Below are 25,000 nucleotides of genomic sequence, written 5' to 3'. Positions count from 1 at the left end.
TACTTCTATTAGTTTCCCTGTTAGTCGTCGCTACCTGCCTTTTCATTACCATTGAATGAAAGAGCACTAAAACCAAATGGTGTCTTGTTCTTTGTCTCCGACTTAGATTTTCCCAGAATTAGCTAGCTGGGACAGTTTAGCACCACAGTCCCAGCTAATAGTAAGGATCATACATTAGAAGACAGTGCTAAAATGTGCATTTGTCGAAGATAACTAATTATGCACGGCTGTCTAAGTAAGTTACAAAAAATGGTAATACTGGTTGTCGTTTTGGTAGTGATCTTTGACTCTACAAGATGTGTGTGTGTGTGTGTGTGTGTGTGAGCTGTGGGTCTAACACTGCCATATTGTGGTCCTAAAAGCACGGGATGAGTGGAGGGCTAGAGGGATGCGGCGGAGGTATGGACCATATTGTGGTGTGACCAGGCCAGTGTGTTGAAAGGTGCTGGAACACACACAGGTCTTAGAGCAGAGCAGTGGGCAGACTGCAGCCGATCACAGGAAGGGAGAGAAACAAGAATGGAAGAGTAGAGGGAGAGATGAATATGCGTAGGCTAACTGTGTGTGTATGTACCACAGCAGAGAAGAAACGGCTTTGAAGAATCAACGAGTTGTAGAGACGCTCCCGGCTCTATCTGTCTGCTACCCCCTAATACAACTAGATCCCTGTGTGTGTGTGTGTGTGCGCGTGTCACAATACGATATTATCACGATACTTCGGTGCCGATACGATATGTATTGCAATTATATACTGTGATTTTTTTGCGATTCGATGTTTCAAACATATTGCTCGCCATATGTTTGCTGCAGAAAGACAAGAGGGTGCCATGAGAAAACGAGTTTCAGTCAGAGAAATAAAAGCGCTGAAAACAAATTGACTCCCTATTTAAAAAGAAGCTCGAGAACAAGCTAGGAAGGAAAATATTGAAGTTTTGGTGCAGCTACAGGCAAATAGTGCAAATCACGAGCATTAAGTAACAAAAGTGTTAGTTTCCCCCTCTCGCTCTCTCTTGCTATCTCTGTTTCTCTCTGTTGTTGACCAGCTTGTGCGTGTGGATAAGATGGCTAGTGTAGCTATGGCGTGGTGTGACTGTGTGCAGACGGCATGGCCTTTCTTCCGTCGGCAGCCAGAAAGGCCTGTATACTATTCACACAGCTCATTACCAGGAATTGGGCTCCTTTTCCTCTTTGTGGCTCCACGCTGCGGCCGTGAGGAGAGGAGCTGCAGCCAGTCAATCAGTCAGTCACTCCTCTTTTCTCCAGGAGAGTAGCAGCATATGGCTGCAGATGCTAACAGTCTCCGCAGGCCTCCTTTTGTTTGGCCTGGTATTGTTGCCCGGCGTAATGACAGTTGTAGGATCGGGGTGGAGGGGTTAGTCTACCCCTGGGGAGGGAGGGAGGGGAGGAGGCAGGCAGGCAGGCAGGCAGACAGACAGACAGGAGTGTGGATTATGGAAATATGAATGGATTTTTTTCTGTTCTGTGGTTGAATAGAGGCTCAAAGGAGAGCAGGCTGCAGGCTGGCACGCCAGGGCGGATAAATATGAAGTGAGAAACGCTCTCCATCTCTCACTCTCTCCATGTTTCTTTCGCTCTTTTTTTCTTTCCCTCCTGCTCCCTCAGCCCCTGAGACTCTTGATGTCCTGGTCATCTACAGCTGCCATGTGGAGAGGGATAGAGAAGGGGAAAGAGAGAGATGGCTAAAGCATATATTTGAATCGTAAGAAGGATTTTTTTTTTTCAAATGAAATAGACAGATGGAAATCTATCTGTTTCCTCTCAGATCTCATCCCAAAGTTCTTAAAAATTGGGGACACACATACACACACAGTCTTGTATAACTAACCTTGTAGGGGGACACAATTCAGTCCCTTTCAAAATAATATTTTCCCTAACCCAAAAACCCTAACCCTAGCTCCTAACCTTAACCCTTAAACTAACCCTAGCTCCTAACCTTAAACCTAATTCTAACCTTAACCCCAAACCCCCTACAAATAGCATTTGACCCCAATTGATCATACTTTTGTTCATTTACTATTCTTGTGGGGACTTCTGGTCCAGACACACACACAGACACACACAGACACACATAGACACACACACACTGGTCTCTGTCTCTGTTTCTCTCTCTCTTTTGCACACACAGGGATGATATTTTCCAAACTTATCAGGGCATTGAGTCATGCTGATAGCCTCTCTATGCGTCTCTCCCTCTCTGTCTTTTCTCCCATTTCTTCTCAGTGGCAGCTGTGGCAGAAAATTACAAATGACACCTAAACAGCAGTTTTCTGCATGTGTTGTTACATTAGTCCCAGATAAATGCAGTAAAACGTTTACAGTACTGGACACTGCTACTATAGAGTAAATCTGTACCACGGCTACATATTCAACAATCCAATTGTGTGTTTTTACCCTAACACCTGTTTGGTGTGTGTTTAGATGCAGAGCGAGTCAAAGTGAGGCAGATGGAGAGAAAGGCAGGCAGAGAGACTCAGAGAGGCAGATAGATGGAAGCAGAGCGAGAGACCAATAGGCAGACTAACAGACAGTGTGGTCTCAGTCAGTAGAGAAATGGAAAGAGCCAGTGTTGCTGTCCCAGGGGTCTCCTCTCTCAGAGCAGATATTAGTCTATCTCTGACACCATGGCGCATCAGAGCATCCACACTGACACCATATGATTGGTGGACCCATCCCTGGGCCGGGGAGGGTGAGCATCAGAGGGGAGAGTGATGGGGTAACATGGGGAAGGAGGAAGAGAAACGCAGGGGCAGGGGGTAGACTGACAGTTGGGCGTAGGCGTGGGAGGCAGGGGAGAGGGGGAGGCATGTGGAGTGATGGGGTGAGAATAGGGGCCTTGCCAGCGCTACGGTTGCTGCTGTTATGACGGCCGTTTTTGTAGGGCTGTAACGGGGTGATGAGCAGTGAGAGATGAGGAAAGAGGCGGTGTGTGTGTGTGTGTGTGTTTATGTCTTCACTTCTGCGTCTGTGTGTGTCAAGGGGTCTCGTCTTTCCCCTTCGCTGCACCCTGACAGCAGTGTCAGACAAGGCCCTATAATGTGTGTGTTTGTGTTTATCTGTCTCTAGCCCCTCAATGCCCGCTCTCTGGGGTGTTGTGGGGCACTACCTAATGGAAAGACTCGCCCCGCTGAGCTGGCCTTTATACAGGCACTCCTCTGGACATCTAACTGATGGCCTTTGTTGCTCATGGGTCCTGATTACACTGACCCCTGGGCTGCTTCTTAGGATAGATAGAGGGGAGGAGAGAGCAGGGGCTGAGTGGGAGATGAGGGGAGAGAAGTGAAGAGAAGAAAGTAAAGTGCAGGAGAGGAGAGAACTGCGTCGAGGAAAGGAAAGAGGAGGAGCGGAGGGTGTGTTTTTGACAGTCGTGGAAAGGGATAGGGCACTGCAGGTGTATCTTGGCAACCTAGTCCTCTACCAGATTCTGTTCTAAAAACAGGGAGGTGTTCTGGTAAAGAACTCTGTTCCGCTAACAGAACAGAGATTGTGGAACAAGGTAGACCTGTTGGTCACATGGTGTCTCATAGTTCCTTCCACCTTATAGTCTATAGCCTGTTTCACTATGGCTATACCACTGCAACAATACCCGTGTTTTCCACAAGCACATGGAGTATTCAGCCAAATAGAAAAAGTAGCCAGCCAGGCTACCCCAGGCTGGGGGTTGTCTGGGGTGGCTTTCCCCCTCTGAGTTAAGACATTTTTGCAGAACAAGCTCTATTTTGGTGGCCTCTGGTAAATTCTAATGCCTTGATTCCGTCTGAAATACACAGTGAAATGATTGAAAACTTTGAGTTTACCTCCCAGTTGTGGTATTGTGTTTACAATTTAAGTGACTGAAAATGTCTGAATTCAGACTATAATGGACAGATCGCCACCGTTTTGCAAGCTCTGACCCAATGTTGCTTATTTGTGATTATTTTGTTGTTTATTTTTACTTTATTTTTACAAAATGTATCCGCTATTATTTTTTACAACCAACAAAAACTTTGAACATTAGATCGGCAGTTACTTATCCAAATTCTGGCTTCAACTTTGACTCATCTGCCCTGGGGTCTGTCTGTAATTCCGACCCAATTTTTGGGCTACCCAATAGGAAATTCCGGCGCTACAGAGGCAAGAATAGGGGATCCTGGTGAGATTAAGGCAAAGGAAACACCCGGCTACCCTTCCCGCCATTCTACTGGCCAATGTACAGTCACTTGATAATAAGATAGATGACCTCCGATCACGGATTCGCTACCAACGGGACTCTCGAATGCCCAATTTACATCAACACGTCTCCAACGCCACTAGGGGCGATAAAGTCCGAGACAACTGTTATTCTACCCGCAAGCATACAAGGCCCTCCCTCGTCCGCCATTCAGCAAATCAGATTACGACTCTGTAGTCCTGCTTCCTGTTTACATGCAGAAACTCAAACAGGAAGTACCTGTGACTCGCTCCGTTGAGAAATTGTCACCAGAATCAGAGATTATGCTACAGGACCGCTTTAGCGCTGATTGGAATATGTTTCGAGACTCCGCCGATTAACATTGACGAGCTAACCACCTCCATCACTGGCTTCATTATAAAATGTATTGGCAACGTTGTCTCCACTGAGGGTTCGCTGCTTTCCCAATAAAATACCCCTGGATTAACATGGAGATTGGTGCTAAAGGACAGGGCTACCGCACATAGAGCTATCGTAGACAACCCTGAGGCTACGGCCGAGGACCGGAATAAGTACAAGAAGTCCCGCTATGACCTCCGCAGAGTTATCAAATGAGCAAAAGGACAATATAGGAATAAGGTGGAATCATATTACACCGGCTCCCACGCCTGCTGCATGTGGCAGGGGCTACAGTCCATTACGGATTACAAAGACCCAACCTTTTTTAGCCCAACGATGCCTCTCTCTACCAGACAAACTCAATGCATTTAATTTATGCTTTGACAACAGCAACATTGTGCCGGGTGTGAGGGCCGTCACCGACCTAGAGGGGGGGGGGGGGGGGGGGGGCGAGCATGCCCCCATCCACATCGACGGGGCTGTATTGGAGCGGGTCGAGAGCTTCAAATTCCTTGGTGTCCAAATCACTAAAGATTTAAAATGGTCCAAACACGGGTACAGTCGTGAAGAAGGCGCGACAGTGCCTCCTTCCCCTCAGGTTTAGAGAGTTTGGCATGGGCCCTCAAATCCTAAAAGATCTATAGCTATACCATTGAGAGCATCTTGACTGGTGTAACAACACCTGCACAGGATTGGTACATTCGAACATCAGACCTGCGGGACAGGTACGGGACAGGCAACAACTGCCCAAGTTACACCAGGAATGCACAATCCCTCCATCAGTGCTCAGACTGTCCGCAATAGGCTGAGAGAGGCTGGACTGAGGGCTTGTAGGCCAGGTTGTAAGGCAGGTCCTCACCAGACATCACCGGCAACAACGTTGCCTATGGGCACAAACCCACCGTCACTTTAACGTTACTATCTGGCAAGTCTTGATGGACTTCATAACGTAAATACAAACTAGATTTTTAGTTTACTTGTCCCGATGCGATACCATGGGTATATAATTATGTTGTATGATTTTTGAATGGCAAGGATATGAGATCGACATTACTCAGTCAGTTTGACACCTTTTGTAAACTAGTCAAGCTTGTTGTTCATTAAAGCACATGAATTTGCCCCTCCTTGGCTGCATATGAAACACGCCAGATTCCAACGTTAACTTTTTCCGATGACACGTGCATCTCCAAGCTTACTGGCTAACAATCTATGGGTCTGAACATAATTTATTCTGGCCCAGACATGGTGTAGTTCTTAAAGTGCAACTGACAGCATTTTAACAACATGAAATCTTATTACAATCTGTTCATATACACCCCCAGGAAGAATATTTTTTTATTTCATTTATTTATTACATTTTCTGACAAGCGAGCGCTTAGATACTGGTCATTTTGACATTTTCATAAATTCTTAGAATGTTTGGGAATTACTTATACTAAGGCATTTGTGAAAATTCTACAGCAATATAAGGTGGGAAAGTGGCCGTGTATTTGGACAATTAATAGACATTGCAGTAAATTAACCTAGGACCGTAGTTTATGCAGACTGGTGCGCCATAGCCAATCAGAGGTACAGTAGTCCTATATGCAAACAAGCCATTTGCCTCAAGGGCCTGCCATTATTCACTTTGAACTGGATTGTGTGTTTACAGGCAGTTGCAACAGCGCAACTTCAGATCATTAGAATGCATTCAGCAGAAGTCACACAATACACTTGAATGGATTTCTGCAAATATGTAGCTAAATGCCACTTGAGTCCTCATATATTTGGAAGCTTTACAGTCCTATTGATCAAACAACCATAAATAGGTAAGTTATGTTTCCCTATATGCACATCAACAAGATCAACAACTAATGCTAGCCAGTGCAATATGAGCTAAAATCTAATGAAGGAATAATCGATAAAACCTCTCAAACTTGTTCAGCTAGTTTGTTGCACTGATAAACGATGAGGAATAGCCTGCTCATCCTTCTGCAGCTTGCCTGCCAGTGAATGCAGTGTCCCAACAATGCACCCAAGCTTACTGGCTAAAATTAGCTAGCTTGGTAGCTAGCTACTTCCAGACACAAAGGCGAGAACACCTCACTGGACATTTTACTCGCCCTGGCAGAGCTTGGTAGGCCGTTTACCTGTTATATTTAGCGTTAGTGACGAATTATAACTTTTTTTTGCCCACGTTTACTGACACCGGTCACATTCAGCGGGTGTTGCGCATATGCAAATTCATCAGTTATTCTGCATTCTGGCACACTTGGACGAGTGCTCTGAAAACAGAGTAAAAAGCTAGCCAGAGTGAATTTACGAACACGAGATATGCTAACTGGAGAACAGTTGTTCAACATAGCTAGCTAGCTAGCAAAGTGATTCACATTTCTTGCTAGCTAACCAGATGACACGTGCATCTCTAGCTGTGTAGCAACCAAAAATGTATAAGAGGGGAAAAAGTCAGTCACTCGCCCACTCCTCCAATGACATGACGTTCTCCTAGCAGCTAGCTAGTTAATGTTAGGCTCTGTGTTTTTAGCTTGATACATAAATATATACGCTAGAATATTAGCCACCTTATGACTGACTTGCTAGTTTGATTGTATTGACATTCCCAGCCTTCGTTACATTCGTCCATTTTTGTCCAAAATATTGAGTCATTGAAACTGAAACAGTGCATCTCGAAAGGAGGCAGCAAACAATGTACCAGGCCAGCTGTGATTTACAACCTGATAGCAATATTTTTATGGACGAAGAAATGTATTGGTGAATTATATTAATCATGCATTGAACTGCATCCATCAATTCTGCCAACAATGCCGCCGTGTACGTCATGGAATGATGAGTCAAATAAAAACAATTTTTAAAGCTCTTATAAAGTTGGTAGTAAAAAAGGGGAATTTTATATTATTGACTGATATGATTGTTTGTTTCATACAGTACCAGTCAAAGGTTTGAACACCTACTCATTCAAGGGTTTTTAAAAACATGTTTTTAATGAAATAACACACATGGAATCATGTAGTAACCAAAAACGTGTTAAACAAATCAAAATATATTTTAGGTTCTTCAAAGTAGCCACCCTTTGCCTTGATGAAAGCTAATAGCATTTCAATCGGTGATGTCACTCACTCTGAGACCTTGAAGTAGTTGCTTCCCTTGCTCTGCAAGGGCCGCGGCTTTTGTAGAGCGATAGTTAACGGTGCTTCAAGGGTGACTGTTGTCGATGTGTGCAGAGGGTCCCTGGTTCGAGCCCAGGTTGGGGCGAGGAGCGGGACGGAAGCAAGACAGTTACACAGAGATCATCTGTTCACCTACTCTGCGTCTCACAAAGACACTGCGGTTGGAACCAAAAATAAAAAAATGTGTACTCATCAGACCAAAGGACAGATTTCCACTGGAAAGTCTCTTCTTCTTATTAGTGTCCTCTTAGTAGGGGTTTCTTTGCAGCAATTCGACCACAAAGGCCTGATTCACAGTCTCCTCTGAACAGTTGATATTGAGATGTGTCTGTTACTTGAACATTTATTTGGGCTGCAATCAGAGATGCAGTTAACTCTAATGATGTTAACCTCTGCAGCAGAGGCAACTCTGGGTCTTCCTTTCCCGTGGCGGTCCTCATGAGAGCCAGTTTCATCACAGTGCTTCATGGTTTTTGCAACTTCACTTGAAGAAACTTTCAAAGTTCTTGAAATGTTCTGCATTGACTGACCTTCATGTCTTAAAGTAATGATGGACTGTCATTTCTGTTTGCTTATTTGAGCTGTTCTTGCCATAATATGGACTTGGTCTTTTACCAAATAGGGCCATTTTCTGTATACCACCCCTACCATGTCACAACACAACTGATTGGGTGAAACGCATTAAGAAGGAAAGAAATTCCACAAATTACATTCCAGCTGACTACCTCATGAAGCTGGTTGAGAGAATGCCAAGAGTGTGTAAAGCTGTCATCAAGGCAAAGGGTGGCTATTTAGAAGAATCTCAAATATAAAATACACTTTTTTGTTACTACATGATTCCATGATTCTATGTGTTATTTCATAGTTGTGATGTCTTCACTATTATTCTACAATGTAGAAAATAGTAAAAATAAAGAAAAGGCCTTGAATGAGTAGGTGTCCAAACTTTTGACTGGTGCTGTATATGCAAAGTAGTTAAAACCCTGTCAGTTCCACTTAAATGCAGGGCCTATGGGTTGGCACGCTTCATCTATATATTCAGCTATTAATAGGTTACATTTGGTTATGATTATTAAAAAGCTGTCTAATATTATTTAGCAATGCAATTCATTACTCTAGATTTGAAAATACGACGAAAATACGATTTTCCAATAGAGATATCGAAATGGCTACATTAGTCTAGCCAAGACAAATGCTAGGTGTATTTTTGTTGTTTTCTTTTTGCAGACTTAGTATCAACAGTAGCCAGCATATTGCTAGTATGTTCACTATTGAAGGTTTGCTTTTGTAAATCACTTTCCGTAAAATAAACTCAGCGAGTTTATCGACGTGCGCTTCTTTTTGCTTTGGACACAGCTCACGTGTGCTGTGTGAAAGCAGCAACTTCTGTACTGCTTGAGAAGTGGACTCGCGGGAGCGTTGTGGTGGTTGAATGAACAGCCAATCATATTGCTCAGATGCAAAACGCATGTCGGCCCAGTGACTGACGAGTTCCAGTATCCCAACACGTTTTTCCTGGCCCCAGTCCAGCAGGGCATCGTTAATGTCGGACCCTGTACGCAAAATAAATGTGCCACAAAGCAATAGGCTAAGTGGATTTCGATTTACCACATTATATGGGACCAAGGGCGTCGTTAAGGGGGGGGGGGGGGATATGAATGATTCATGGGCCCCTAAATGTTTAGAGAATTATTTGTTTATCATTTAAAAAATGTTAGACAAAAAAATGTGTGATTAAATTAAGACGTATAACCATTCTCAGATCAGGCATCTCTACCCAACCATCCCATTTGAGAAGCCAATATAGCTAGCTGCCTACCGTGGACTCACTCGGCTCGGTCAGAGCAGTAATCATTAACATGATGATGATGATGAGCTACCACTACCAGCTATGGCTAGCTAATTAGCTATTATTATAACTGTTTCCCCCAATATTTGTGTGATATTTGTGAGCTAGCTAGACTAAAATGAAAACCTAACATGCAGCCTGCTGCATGCTACTACTACTACTGCTGTAGACAAAGATCCCAACGTGTGTTTACTACATGAAGTTGAAACAGCAGACCTTGGAGGTGAGGCAGTTGTTTTGCAGCATAACAATACCATTTTTAAATAGTAAAGTTAGGCACATGATGACTTAGACACACTTAAATACGTATTCTCTTCGATATGTATACTATTAAAACTTTTTTTTCTTCTTTCATTAGTAGACTTTTTGTATGGTAACCTTTTGTAGGAGTGAACATTACACCTAAAATTCCCTTTGTTTACTCACTTCCTATTGCCTAGAGAGCCCCAGGTAGGCAGAATCTCAGCAGAAAGCTGTCAGACAGACTGATGCAGAGGAGAGCAGGGAGGAGGAAGAGGAGTTAAAGAGTAGCAGCAGTGCAAGTGAAGGAGTGACGGAAGAGATTGAACAAGCATGTAATAAGGGAAAGGAAGAGTATGGACAGATTTGAAGTGAGGAAGATGAGGTTTTAGATGATCCAGCACTGTTGCCAGAGAAAGTACAAGACCATGAAAGATAAGCTATTGTTTGCAGACTAGCCAACAGGTGTGGTGATGAGACAGAACTGTATAAAATCATGCCCCCAGACTCCGAAGGCAAGCCATTCCCAAACTATTTACAGTACAGTAAGTCAGCAAACGGGAGAGAAAATGTGCAGAGAGACTGGCTTATTTATAGTAAGAGTGTAAAGGCATTATATTGCATTCCATGTATAATTTTTTACTCATGAGCAAAGTAAACCATCACCCAGTTCTCTGAATAGTAAGGATAATAATCAGTGAAATGGCGGAGAATGTATGACAAACTACCAGTGCATGAGGATTGTGTGTCTCACAAGAACTGTTACTGGAAATGGAAAAATCTGCAGCATACCGTAACAAAGGCTACAGGTTTAGACAGTCAGCTGCAGAAACAAATCCAGTCAGAAATGTATAAAAACAGAGGACTTCTAGAAATGATGTTGGATGTGACACTGTACTTAGCATCTAGGAATCTGCCATTCCGGGGGAAATCACTCAATCTTGATGATGTACATAATGGACATTACCTAGGCTTACTGGAACTGTTGTCAAATTATGACCCACTATTACGTGAGCACTTACAGAAAGTCAGCGACAAAAAGAAAGGAGCACAACTGACTCTTTACCTCAGCCCTGAGAGACAAAACATGTTCATAGGAATATGTGGGTTTTGAAAACAGTACTTTATGAAAGAGAAGATGCAATCTATTACTCGGTTATATTGGATGCAACTCCAGACATTTCCCATACTGAGCAAAATGTATTATTGGTGAGATATGTACACAAATATAAAGTTCAGGGAACAGGTGAATGGGAAATAATTTAACCTTTTCTTGAATTTAAAGACAGGCAGTGGAATTACTGAAATGATTGTGAGTGCATTGGAAGGGCATGGTATTGACATTGCAGATTGCTGTGGTCAAGGCTTTGATAATGGTGCAAATATGTCAGGGAAAAGAATCCACTGGCCACATACTCACCTTGTGCCTCCCATACTCTTAATCTTCAACCTTTTTTGGCTGTGTGAATCGTCTTTACAATCTGTTCAGTGCCAGCCCAGAGTGATGGGCCATTCTCAAGGAAAAGACTGGCTGCTGTCTTAACCGCCTTTCAGACACGCGATGGTGTGAGCGTATTGCTGTGGTCCGACCAGTGGCAACTCATTTACCGTCTATCATAAATGCCCTAGACATGCTTCTTGCTACCTGCAGCCTGACAAACAAAGCCAAATCTGAGGCAAAAGGTCTGAAAAGCTACTTCATGTCTTTCAAGGCAATCTTCCTGCTCACTTTCTGGGTAAAAGTGTTGCAGTGTATTGAGAATAGAAGCCTAATTCTTCAGTCAGGAAGTATTTCTCTGGATACTGAAGCAGCTCACATGAAGGCACTACAGCAAGAAATACAGGCTCTGCGTAATCAATGGTGACGCTCTTCTGGCAGAAGCCTCCATGGTGGCAAATGAAATGGGTGTAACTACTCAGCTTCACAGTGAACAGAGGACCCGCCAGAAAAAAATGAAAAAGTTTCCCTGATGAGACTGAAGATGACATAGCAAATGAACAGAAGTCAGCCCCTGGATTTCGCAACACAGTGTTTGATGTGGCTCTGGATAGTATAATCAGTCATTTGGACACGCGGTTTCACACGATTGCAGCTATATGCGAGGAGTTTTCACCAATACTTACGTTTAGGAAAATGACTGGAAACCAAATTCGTGTATCTTGCCACAAATTGAGAAACAAGTACTCCAAAGATCTCACAGATGGATTTGAAAATGAAGTGCGACATCTAAAGACGATATATGGTGCCACTTTTTCAGATGGTCTTTCTCCTGTAGAGATCCTAAATGCCATCCACAAGATGCAGCTACAGAGCATTTTTGGAGAGGTGTGCATTGCGCTGCGAATCTTCTGTACAATGCCTGTAACAGTTGCTGGAGGTGAACGTGCCTTCAGTAAGCTGGAACTTAGTTCTTTCTATCTGAGATATACAATGTGCCAAGACGGGTTGAACAGCCTTGCCGTCCTTTCAATTGAAAACCTCTTAGCTAGAAAATTTAACTTTAAAGACATTATAAATTAGTTTGCTCACAAGAAGGCTCGACGCTGGGTTCTTGGTGCAGTGTAACCTCTGAGTTTTGTTTATAGGGAACAAACACAAGGACAAATGCCTTAAAACCTGTTCTACCCAAGAACAGAGCAAAATACTGTTTCAGAGGATTTTCTGCTATGGTTTATGTCCTGTTGAACTTATTCAGGAATGCCCACATAAGGTCTTGAAACTACAGTTGTAGTTTCACAGATGCTTGTTCTCTGTAGGTACCACATTTATGCTTGCAGTCCACATTGTTCAGGATTTGTATTTTATTTTGGGTGTGTTATTTAGGCATATATTTAGGAATTATGCATAGGGCAGAAGAGGGTTAGCCTTGTTTATAAGAATTGGTAATACATTCTTTAATCTGAAACATTGATCATTGGTAATTTCTTCATTAAAACGGACTACAATACCATATATTTAAAAAACAAGTCACCAATTGTGTTGTTATTTATAATAAAGCATCATAAAAATCTCATGACACAGACAGCTTTTGTTAACATTAGGAATCAAAAATGTTTGCAATACTGTTAATATAGGCAAAGTGTGTAAACTAGGTGTAAACTAGGTGTAAACTAGAATCTGCACAATTGTAGTATAGAGCAGCAGAAGCTTAGAGTTAGTACTTTTTTATTTTATTTTATTTTTTTATCCCCTTTTCTCCCCAATTTTCGTGGTATCCAATCGCTAGTAATTACTATCTTGTCTCATCGCTACAACTCCCGTACGGGCTCGGGAGAGACGAAGGTCGAAAGCCATGCGTCCTCCGAAGCACAACCCAACCAAGCCGCACTGCTTCTTAACACAGCGCGCCTCCAACCCGGAAGCCAGCCGCACCAATGTGTCGGAGGAAACACCGTGCACCCGCCCCCCTCGGTTAGCGCGCACTGCGCCCGGCCCGCCACAGGAGTCGCTGGAGCGCGATGAGACAAGGATATCCCTACCGGCCAAACCCTCCCTAACCCGGACGACGCTAAGCCAATTGTGCGTCGCCCCACGGACCTCCCGGTCGCGGCCGGCTGCGACAGAGCCTGGGCGCGAACCCAGAGACTCTGGTGGCGCAGCTAGCACTGCGATGCAGTGCTCTAGACCACTGCGCCACCCGGGAGGCCTAGAGTTAGTACATTTAATAACACCTTGTTCAGTACATTATTTTAATCTGAAACATTTTGATTTCTATGTATGGGACATGCAGATTCACACACAATATATGGAATGTCCTCCGTGTAAAGAAATTAGACTGCAACCACAGTGCACACATCCTGGAGGCGGGACAGACAGCAGGTTGCTAATTGTGACTGACAGGCGCCTGTCCTATCAATAGATCGCTGGAAGATGCATATCGTTAATTCTAGTGGAAGAGGGCTCTGCAGACTTTCTGACTTGTGAATTGAAAAGTGGAAAAAGTAGCCAGCTGAAAATGTGTTTGTAATCGGCTGTATAGCCAACAGCCGGCTCTAGTGGAAAGCACTGCAATACTCCTATGCTGCAGTACTGCTGTATAACCACCAGCTTCTATTAGCCTACATACATGGTTGGTATTGAATTGCTTTCCAGCTCACAACAGAGAAACAGAGGGTTTCTGATGTCCTTCTATGGAAGATGTGATGCCAGATATAGAGAGATTTCTTTATAACGATGCATGTTTCTTTACTGCTCACATCAAAAATATGAGAGGGATGGCAGGAGAAGAGGGGATGGTGCCTAGAATGATGGAGGGAGAGAGGGAAAGAGCAGGGGTGCTCGAGTGTCCTGGAAATCTCCAGTACATCTCATACATTGGACATCTGTCAATATTCTGCCAAATGTTTAGGCGCTACTGTCACGATGGCACTTCTCTGCATCGCTTCAATGTATGTATTACAGTCGCGTGGGTGTGCGTGTCCTCTGATAGACCATGTGTTAGTAGCAGCCCCACACCAGGGTTCATAGTGGAGCAGGGCCCGATGGGGGCTGACAGCTTAAAGAGGGAAACCCGCTCAGGCTGCCTCCCTGGCTGACACACACACACACACACACACACACACACACACACACACACACACACACACACACACACACACACACACACACACACACACACACACACACACACACACACACACACACACACACACACACACACACCTCCTGCTACTTAATTAATGTGTGTGTTTGGGGCATATGTAGCGAGAGCCTCTCCTGGCCCACTAGCAGAGCGTCTCAGAAGGAGAGAGACTGTTCCTCTATCACATGGTAATGTATTCTCTGGAGAATCTCTGCATCATAATACTCTCTCGCTCTTGTTCTCTCTCTCGCTCTCTCTCTGAGCCATCTGTGATATGAAGAGGGTACATGATAGACAGAGAGGAATGACACTCACCCAAACAAAAAAGAAAAGATGTAAACGAAAAGGAAGGATTTAACTGAATGTCCGCTCTCTCTCTCTTTCTGCTTGTTGCTTAAGTGGCATCTTTATTTGGCTGGTGATACATTTGGATTGTACATCTCTTCCTAAACTTTTTAACATTATGGAGATGGTACAATAGTACCAAAATAATACCAAGTAGCATAATTGTCTCTTTCAACATTTGTTTTGTTTTAAAATAACAATATCTATGGGCATATTCTTCCCTCTATGTTTTAATCCACCTAAAGGTTTCACTCTGTCACTGTATAGCCTAAAGGTTGTTGAAGGCAAGACTGATCTCTGTTAGCAGGAGACTGATGTTCTGGCCATCATTTTGTCCTTGGCTCTCTGGCCCCAGCGGAAAGTATAGGAAGGCTACAGATTGAGGATGTGTTCGAGGTCCAGAGGTTGGCCAAGAAGTGGCTACTATTTCCATCACACTCCTCTTCCTTCCTTTTATTGCAGTGGCCATGTGCACCGCACGCATGCACGACGATATGCACACACACACACACACACACACACACACACACACACACACACACACACACACACACACACACACACACACACACACACACACACACACACACACAAACACACCTGTCAGTGGTTGCAGAGGCTCTGGGATCAATCTGTCACCTTCTTCACTTCCTTAAGAAGTCCCTCAGTAACCCGGCGGGGTTGTTAACCAAAATAACCTTCGCCAAGCTAGACTGAGAGCCAGCCTCTCTCCACCCCCAGGGGTTGCTGTGAGAAACCGCTAGGAGAAAAAAAGGAAAAAATATGTGAAATCCTTCCATCCCTTAGCCTGTGCGGTACGGTGCGAGAATGTGAAAATGCAACGCCCTTGTGTCAATTGTAAAGCCCCCCCCCCACCCCCCCTCCCCCCAAACCAGCTCTGTGCCTCGGTCCAGCTCTGAAGGCCGCTCTTATTACCGGCACAGAGCGCAGGTCAGGATGGCAAGCCAGCAGCATACTATTAAAGTGTAATGAAAGGAATCTCTGCAGTCTCTGCCTTGCTGTTTCACAGGCCACACAATCCACAGGATCTGATCTGCTGCAGTTCTCTCTCTCTCTCTCTCTCTGCCCATTGTTCTCCTGATTCTCTGTTCTATTCCGCACGTTTTACACGTCTAATTCTGTCATTAGAAGAGTTCTGTCTTCAATGTCGTTTAGAATACCATGGTATATTCTGTTTTTAATGAATGTATCTGGTGCAGTTGCTGGCCAAGTGAAAAACAGGAGGATGGTTGGCTTGTTGGTGAAAGCTCACAGTTAACTGTAGACTATATTGGTCATCTTCACCAAGCAAAGAACACTGCTGAACACCATATCAGTCATGACAATAAACATGTCCTTTTGAGGATAATAAACTATTCTATACGAGTCCTAATCCTATTGGGTTTGTTTTTAGATTTTTTTTTCTGGATTCCCTTGAAAGCAAACTAAAATAGTTCAAATCTGATCATAATCCACTGTGCTATCCCATAGCATCATGTATTTGTTTTTTGAATATTGTAGCTTAAAGTTGCACCCGGGCTGACCCTGCCACTCTGTATCTGAAAGAGTGAATACTAAAGATCTCTTTGTCATGTTAGCTAGAGGCCTGGGTAAAGCAATGCATGCAGGACGGACGGCCAGAGATCGGCTGGGAGACGACCCTAATTGGGGAAAGGGGGTGAGAGGGGGACTGGGAGGACGGGGTGTGAGGGGACGAGAGGGGCTTGGGAAGTTGGTGTTGAGAGAGGGACGGGGAGATGGGATGAGAGGGGGATTTAGAGAGAAAGATGAGAGTGCAGAGGAGGAATGTCAGGGTGACGGGAGCGAGAGTGGGACTTGAGGGTTGGTTGTTGGTGAGGAATGAGATGGGCTGAGGGGACACGTGGGTTCCTGCATTGATCTGTGAGGAACCATGCTGACACTGTCATTGGACTGGTGCCATCAGCCTGGCAAACCAGGCGAGTCGATTGCTCTGAGCCCAGAACCGGATCACTGACAGATCAGGATGGACTGGACCAGAGCCAGCCAGTCACTTTCGATTGAAATCAGATGGGGCTGGTTTTTGTTTGTTGACGAGGCCGAGAGCCTTAGTTGGCCTACTGGCTGGCTGGCTGATTGGTTTGTAGTGCTGAGCGATTATTAAAAATAATAGAATAACGGTTTTTGATTTAATTTCGCAATAAAAAATAAAAAAAATGCATTATGAAATAATGACAACGATTTTAGATCCCTCAGCCATTACCTGCCTTTTTCCTGACACTGACATTGGGTTGAATGCTGTAATATCACAGAATAAAACAATGAATAAGAGCCCCATAATGTTAGTGTATGCCTGTTACTTCTTATCGCTTATTAACCACCATTTATTCGCATTGCTTACTTTACTTTAATAGAATACTTCAGTTGTGCATACTACTTAGTTTGTATTTGATGACTTTAAGGAATGGACCATAATAATAAAGTCATTATCTCATCTCTGTTCAGGCAGTAGCAGCCAGCCAGCCAGACAACCGTCTCATATTATCTCTGTGTTCCCCATTGAATGAGTCATCCTATTGGCTGACAAAATCATTTTACTAGGGAAAGGGGGATACCTTGTCAGTTGTACAACTGAATGCATTCAACTGAGATGTGTCTTCCGCATTTAACCCAGCCCCTCTGAATCAGAGAGGTTCGGGGGGCTGCCTTTAATCGACATCCACGGCGCCCGGGGAACATTTTTGGGAAGGACCTTTCCTGTTTCAGCATGACAATGCCCCTTGCTCAGGGACAGAATGACAGATTATTACCTTGTCAGCTCGGGGATTCGATTCAGCAACCTTTCGGTTCCTGGCCCAACGCTCTAACCACTAGGCTACCTGCCGCCACTCTAGTTCCTTACATTAAATAAGGCATCCTTTCAAGACTGTTAATTGGCTACTACAACTGTCAATTGGGTAGAGCTACCTCACAAACTGTCTCTATCCCTCTCGTTGTTGTGTATCTCGTGCATTCTCATATGGTCTGTGTGTGTCCGCCTCTGTCTGGGGCCGGGAAGAACAGGCACAATGGATTATGGTCATTGTAGTTAATTACCACATTTCTGCGCTGAACTAGGTTGAGGAAGGAGGAGAAGGTGATGAAATCTACAACTTCTAATCAGTCCAGCATCCCACATACACTATATAAACAAAAGTATCTGGACACCCCTTCAAAGAAGTGGACTTGGCTATTTCAGCCACAGCCCGTTGCTGACAGGTGTATAAAATCGAGCACAATCTCCATAGACAAACATTGGCAGTAGCCTTACTGAAGCGCTCAGTGACTTTCAACCACAGGAGGTTGGTGCTAGAGGTAATGACTGGAGCGGAATCAGTGAAACGGTATACCTCAAACACATGGTTTCCAGGTGTTTGATGCCATTCCATATGCTCTGTTCTGGACATTATTATGAGCCGTCCTCCCCTCAGCAACCTCCACTGATGTTCTGAAGCACGTATCGCCTAAAGATTGTCTGTCCTCAGTTGCAACACTCACTACAGAGTTCCAAACTGCCCCTGGAAGCAACCTCAGCACAAGAACTGTTCGTCGGGAGCTTCATGAAATGGGTTTTCATGGCCAAGAAGCCGCACACAAGCCTAAGATCACTATGTGCAATGCCAAGTGTCGGCTGTAGTGGCGTAAAGCTCGCCGCCATTGGACTCTGGAGCAGTGGAAACGCGATCTTCTGGCGTGATGAATCACGCTTCACCATCTGGCAGTCTGACGGACAAATCTGGGTTTGGCGGATGTCAGGACAGCGCTACCTGCCCCAATGCATAGTGCCAACTGTAAAGTTTGGTGGAGGAGGAATAATGGTCTGGGGCTGTTTTTCATGGTTCAGGCTAGGCCCCTTAGTTCAAGTTAAGAGAGATCTTAACGCTACAGCATACAATTATATTTTAGATAATTCTGTGCTTCCAACTTTGTGGCAACATTTTTGGGAAGGACCTTTCCTGTTTCAGCATGACAATGCCCCTGTGCACAAAGTGAGATCCATACAGAAATGGTTTGTTGAGATCGGTTTGGAAGAACTTGACTGGCCTGCACAGAGCCCTGACCTCAACCCCATCGAACACCTTTGGGATGTATTGGAATGCCGAATGCGAGCCAGGCCTAATCGCCCAACATCAGTGCCCGACCTCAGTAATGCTCTTGTGGCTGAATGGAAGCAAGTCCCCGCAGCAATGTTCCAACATCTAGTGGAAAAGCCTGAACTAATGCCCTTGATTTTGGAATGAGATGTTTGACAAGTAGGTGTCCACATACTTTTGGTCATGTAGTGTAGTTCTTGATAACATTTAACTTGTGAATATTTGATTTCTATAGAGAAGTGGCAAGTTAACCTCAAAATAAACCCAACTCAATGGAATTCAAGTAATTGATCCGCCGTCAGTTAATTGGTTGTTTAATAACCAATTTTTAAAATTTAAAATTGGTTAATTGCTCAGCGCTACTGGTTGGTTAGCTGGCTGGATGGCTGTCTGATAGGTTGGCTGTTTGGCTGGCTGGCTGGTTGGTTGGTTGAATGACTTGCTGGTTGGTTGGCTTGCTGGCTGGTTGGTTGGTTGGTTGAATGGCTGGCTGACTTGCTGGCTGGCTGTTTGGCTGGCTGATTTGTTTGTAGAATGGCTGGCTGACTGGCTAGCTAGCTGGCTGGGGGAATATAAAGCAGAGCCACAGCTTAAAGACGAAACCCCCAGAGTGGAGCAGCCTGGGGAGAGAGAGAGCGGAGGTGAACTGAGCCGCATCTGCCTCCCTCCTCATCTCCTCTCTCCATCCCTCCCTCGATGACAACTCTCGCTTTCTGTTTCTCTTATTGTACATTCTGTCTCTCGATTCCCTTCCACTTTATCCAATTCTCTTTTTCTCCATTTTTTTTCTCTCTCTCTCTCTCTCTCTCTCTCTCTCTCTCTCTCTCTCTCTCATTTTCTCCTTCACTTGTCATTCCTTTATTTCCTCTATTTCTCATGGCACGAAGAAGTGACTATTGGCTTGTTAAGTTAACACCCAAAATGAAACACCAAGGCCCTGGCTGGGTAGCATTTAACCATTTGCTTGTAGCTAGTTAGTACCATAATTTCTTCCCACTAGCTGCTATACTATCTGGACTGGCTTGTAGACCTTCTCTCTGTTCTGTTATAGTCTTAGTGCATCATCTATGGTTTGGAAGGACATCAGCTCCTACAAGAGCAGCAAGTATATTGGTATCGTCTTGCTAGGGGAATTTGAATGTACGTTCTGTCTTTTACCTAGTAGTCTACTTAATCATTGCTGTTTGAACTGTATGATTGCTCAGTACTTTTCACTGTCGTTGCGGACTTAGATTAGTTTCAGGCCTATTTGTGTATCAGTCTTGCTAATTTGTGAGGGTGTTTTATTGTAGGGGGTGTTTTCTTCACTTCTGCCAAGCAGTCAGTGTGGGGAGTAGTCTTTCACCTCTGCTAGGAAATTAGTGTTAATACTTTAGTCTCCCCTGTTTTTTCAGCGGCAGTATTGTCAAGCGGTGTTGTCGCCGAAACAAAGACGTTCTGCCAAGTTATTTGAGGAAGTTAAGAGAGGAAGGCTCCACACCGCTCTCTCACTTGAGAATCTTACCTAGTTATTTTACGATGATCTCATTTTGCTCTTTTGTAGCTTTGGCAAGTATGTGTGTGTTTCCCATCCCAGTTTGCTCCTCTTTCTGTAGGTTTTTACAGACACTCCCCATCCTATGGCTGCAACCCTTCTAATTTAGTGTACCCGACACGCACAACCCATGTGGAATTGCTAGTCTGCAGTCAATAAGGCTGAGTGAATTTTAGCCTATATTGCTTTTCATTCCCTACACTTTTTTGACCCTTACTGAGATATGTATTAGCCCAGAGAACACTGCTACTCCAGCTGCTCTCTCGTCATCTGACTTTGTGTTCTGTCATAGTCCTCGAGAGCATGTGGTTGTCAGGGTGGTGGCACAAGGCTACTAATTTCTCTTAAGTGGATACCCCCCCCACTCACCGGTCTATCTCCTCAATTGAATTCCATGCAGTCACTGTCACCTGTCCACTCCAGCTTAACATGATCATTTATTGCACACCAGGTGTCGTTTGAGAGTTATTCAATGAGCTTGACACCTTGATAAGCTCATTTCAAGACGATGGCTCACGACTTTAACTTCCTGACGCCTGACTTCAGTTAATTTCTTTCCACCACTTTCTTATGTTGACCTCACCCTTTCCCAGTCACCTCCCACTCACAAGGCAGGCAATACGCTTGACCTCATCTTCACTAAAGGCTGTTCGCTATCTAATCTCACTGCAACCCACTCCATGTCTCTGATCACTATTTTGTTTCCCTTTCTCTCCTTCTAACCTCCAACCCTACCCACTCAGCCCCTACCCAGATGGTTATGCGCCGCCGCACTCTTCACCCTCTCTCCCGCTACTCTCTCCTCTTCTATCCTCTCCCCTCTCTCCCGCTACTCTCTCCTCTTCTATCCTCTCCCCTCTCTCCCGCTACTCTCTCCTCTTCTATCCTCTCCCCTCTCTCCCGCTACTCTCTCCTCTTCTATCCTCTCCCCTCTCTCCCGCTACTCTCTCCTCTTCTATCCTCTCCCCTCTCTCCCGCTACTCTCTCCTCTTCTATCCTCTCCCCTCTCTCCCGCTACTCTCTCCTCTTCTATCCTCTCCTCCTTCTGATAAATCCTTCTCCCTTCTATCTACTGATTCTGCCTCTTTGACCCTACTCTCCTCGCTTTCCACATCCTATGCCTCGCACTGTTCCCTTTCCGGCCGGCTCGGCCCTCCCCTCCCCTCCTGCTTCGTGGCTGAGTGACTCATTCCGGGCTTACAGATTGGCTACGGCAGCTGAGCGAAAATTGAGGAAAGGTCCTCCGGGAGTTTAGTTATCATCCTTTCAGTCCATCCTCTGTATCTGCTGCTAAAGCCACTTTCTGTCACTCTAAATTTCAAGCTTCTGCCTATAACCCTAGGACACTCTTTTCCACCTTCTCCTCCTTCCTTAATCCTCCATGCCGCCATCCCTCTCTGTTGACAACTTTTTCAACCAAGAAGGTTGTTGACATCCGCTCCTTATCCACTCAGCCTATTGAGTCCACTGGTCCCACTCACACAGAACTACCCTACGCCTTGACTTCTTTCTCCCCGCGACTAGTAAGGTCCAGCCGCCTGACAACCTGCCCGCTCAACCCAATCCCCTCCTCCCTTCTCCAGACTATCTCCGGAGACCTTCTCCCATTCCTCCCTTCCTTCATCAACTCATCAAAAACGACATACCTGTATCCCTTCTTTCTTTTATTTCCAAAAGACTTGAGCGTGCTCTGGCCAACTGTCTCGCCATCGCTCTCAGAACGATCTTCTTGACCATAACCAGTCAGGGTTCAAGGCGGCTCACTCAACCGAGACTGCTCTTCTCTGTGTCACGGAGGCTCTCCGCACTGCCATAGCTGACTCTCTTTCTCCTCTTTTCATATCCTCCTTAATCTATCCTCTGCCTTCGACGCCATGAACCATCAGATCCTCCTCTCCGTCCTCTCAGGGCTGACCGTCTGAGGCTCTGAACACTCTTGGATTGCATACTACCAGGTGACGTGGAGATGATCTGTGTCTGTACCACGTACTCTCACTACTGGTGTCTCCCAGGGCTCAGTTCTAGGCCCTCACCTCTTCTCTCTGTACACCAAGTCACTCGGCTCTGTCATATCCTCACATGGTCTCTCCTATCATTGCTGTGCGGATGACACTCAACTACTTTTTCTCCTTCCCCCCTTCTGACACCCAGGTGGCGACATGCATCTCTGTGTGCCTGGCAGACATCCCAGCTTGGATGTTGGCCCACTGTCTCAAGCTCAACCTTGACAAAATGGAGCTGCTCTTCCTCCCGGGGAAGGCCTGCCTGCTCCAAGACCTTTGCATCACGGTTGACGACTCCACAGTGTCCTCTTCCCAGAGTGCAAAGAACCTTGGTGTGACCCTGGACAGCACCCTGTCATTCTCTGCGAACATAACTCGCTCCTGCAGGTTCATGCTCTACAACATCCGTAGAGTACGACTATTCCTCACACAGGAAGTGGCTCAGGTCCTTATCCAGACACTTGTCATCTCCCGTCTAGTCTACTGCAACCCTCTGTTGGCTGGGCACCCCGCTTGTGCCATCAAACCCCTGCAATTTATTCAGAATGCCGCAGCCCACCTGGTGTTCAAACTTTTCCCATGTCACCTCGCTCCTCCGCACACTCCACTGGCTTCCAGACAAAGCTTGCATCATCTTCAAGACCCTGGTGCTTGCCTACGTCGATGTGAAGGTGTTTAGTCCTAGGGTCCTGAGCTTAGTGATGAGCTTTGAGGGCACTATGGTGTTGAACGCTGAGCTGTAGTCAAGCACTTAATACCTACAGACGTGAGTGCTACAAGTCGGTAGTCATTTAAGCAGGTTAACTTGGCACTCTTGGGCACAGGGACTATGGTGGTCTGCTTGAAACATGTAGGTATTACAGACTCGGTCAGGGATAGGTTGAAAATGTCAGTGAAGACACTTGTCAGCTTATGCTCTGAGTACACGTCCTGTTAATCTGGCCTTGTGAATGTTGACCTGTTTCAAGGTCTTACTTACATTGGCTACGGAGAGCATGATAACACAGTCGTCCGGAACATCTGGTGCTCTCATGCATGCTTCAGTATTGCTTACCTCGAAACGCACATAGAGGTAATTTAGCCCTTCTGGTAGACTCGTATCACTGGGCAGCTCGTGGCTGGGCTTCCCTTTGTAATCTGTAGTAGTTTGCAAGCCCTGGCACATCCAATGAGCATCAGTGTAGTAGGATTCAAACTTAGTCCTGTATTTACGCTTTGCCTGTTTGATCGTTCATCCCAGGGCACAGTATGATTTCTTATAAGTGTCTGGATTAGTGTCTCGCTCCTTGAAAGCGACCGCTCTAGCCTTTAGCTCAGTGTGGATGTTGCCTGTCATCCATGGCTTCTTGTTGGAATATGTACGTACGATCATTGTGGGGACGATGTGGTATACTCCTCAATGCCATCGGATGAATCCCGGAACATATTCCGTGATTACTGAGGGGAAGAGGCGTTGTCATGCCATTTTTACGGCTGTGTTGGTGTGTTTGGACCATGATAGTTCCTTAGTGACGTGGACACAGAGGAACCCGAAGCTCGCGATCCGCTCCAATACAGCCCTGTACTTGACACGATTGTGATGTGTTGTTGACTCACATAACTATCTTAAGATGAACACACTAATTGGAAGTCACTCTGGATAAGAGCGTCTGCTAAATTACTAAAATGCTAAATATTATAAACAGTGGTTCACTCCACAGTACACAGTGGGTTCCCTCTCCCAACACTGAGCTGGGTTTATGGGGCTATCAGCCCCAGCCTGTTTAGAAGTATCTGCCCTCAGAGAGCTGTTGGTGACCCATTGGTGATCCATCCATTGGTGGTCCATAGACAACGGAACAAAGTGTGCTCCATGTTAACACCATGGGGAAGAACAGGCTGAGGCAGAGACAGGCCAGTGTGGAAGGGAAGACCTGCCTGTTGTTGCTATGTTGGGAACGGATGTAAAGGCTATGCATAGGCAGAAACAGAGGCAGGCCCTGTAATGTGCTGTAGTTAGCTGTGATGCCAGACCTCCGCCAGGGGAGCAGAGTGTGCTGTCTCACTGAGTGATACCCCTGTCTCTACCTCCGATAAATAATGCAGCCTCTACACACACGCACGCACGCACGCATGCCTTCAGAGCTACAAATGTATTAGCTGCTTTATATTCTTTTGTCTTGGGAAAACGGTTAGCAAGGGGGAGGAGGGGAGAGGAAATAGTGTACAACAGAATAACAACAACAACAGTGGCAACATTGGTTCCCCCCCCAGTCTTGGATCCCCCTGGTATACTGGAGGTCCCACACATCACCTGGAGGAATGGAGGAGGAAGGCAGGGGGGGGTGTTGGAGAGGAAAGAGAGGGAGAGAGATGCTTGTTGGAGAAGGAAGGGCGAGAGAAATTCTTGTCATTTGTGTGCCTTCCGGAAGGGAAGAGGGTTGGTGTTGGAATGTTGTGTACATTGAGAGAGATGGCCATCTGTTTTTCTGTATATATGCCGACAACACACACACACACACACACACACACACTCTTGTTGTATCTGTGATCTTGTCGGTCTCCATGGCTCAGGGACTGTCACTTTTCCTGTCAACACATGTGGGCGGGGCTATGGCCGT

At 45.3% G+C, this 25,000-nt stretch overlaps 1 protein-coding gene across 1 annotated transcript in view; it reads left to right on the top strand.

Annotated features, from left to right (window-relative positions):
• dennd1b (DENN/MADD domain containing 1B) overlaps positions 1 to 25,000 on the top strand; it is a 133,222-nt gene that overhangs the window by 33,851 nt on the left and 74,371 nt on the right. The window lies entirely within an intron of this gene.

Source organism: Salvelinus namaycush, chromosome 8 (assembly GCF_016432855.1).
Source record: "Salvelinus namaycush isolate Seneca chromosome 8, SaNama_1.0, whole genome shotgun sequence".
In the NCBI taxonomy this organism is placed as follows: domain Eukaryota; kingdom Metazoa; phylum Chordata; class Actinopteri; order Salmoniformes; family Salmonidae; genus Salvelinus; species Salvelinus namaycush.
This window is presented reverse-complemented; position numbering and strand designations above follow the sequence as displayed.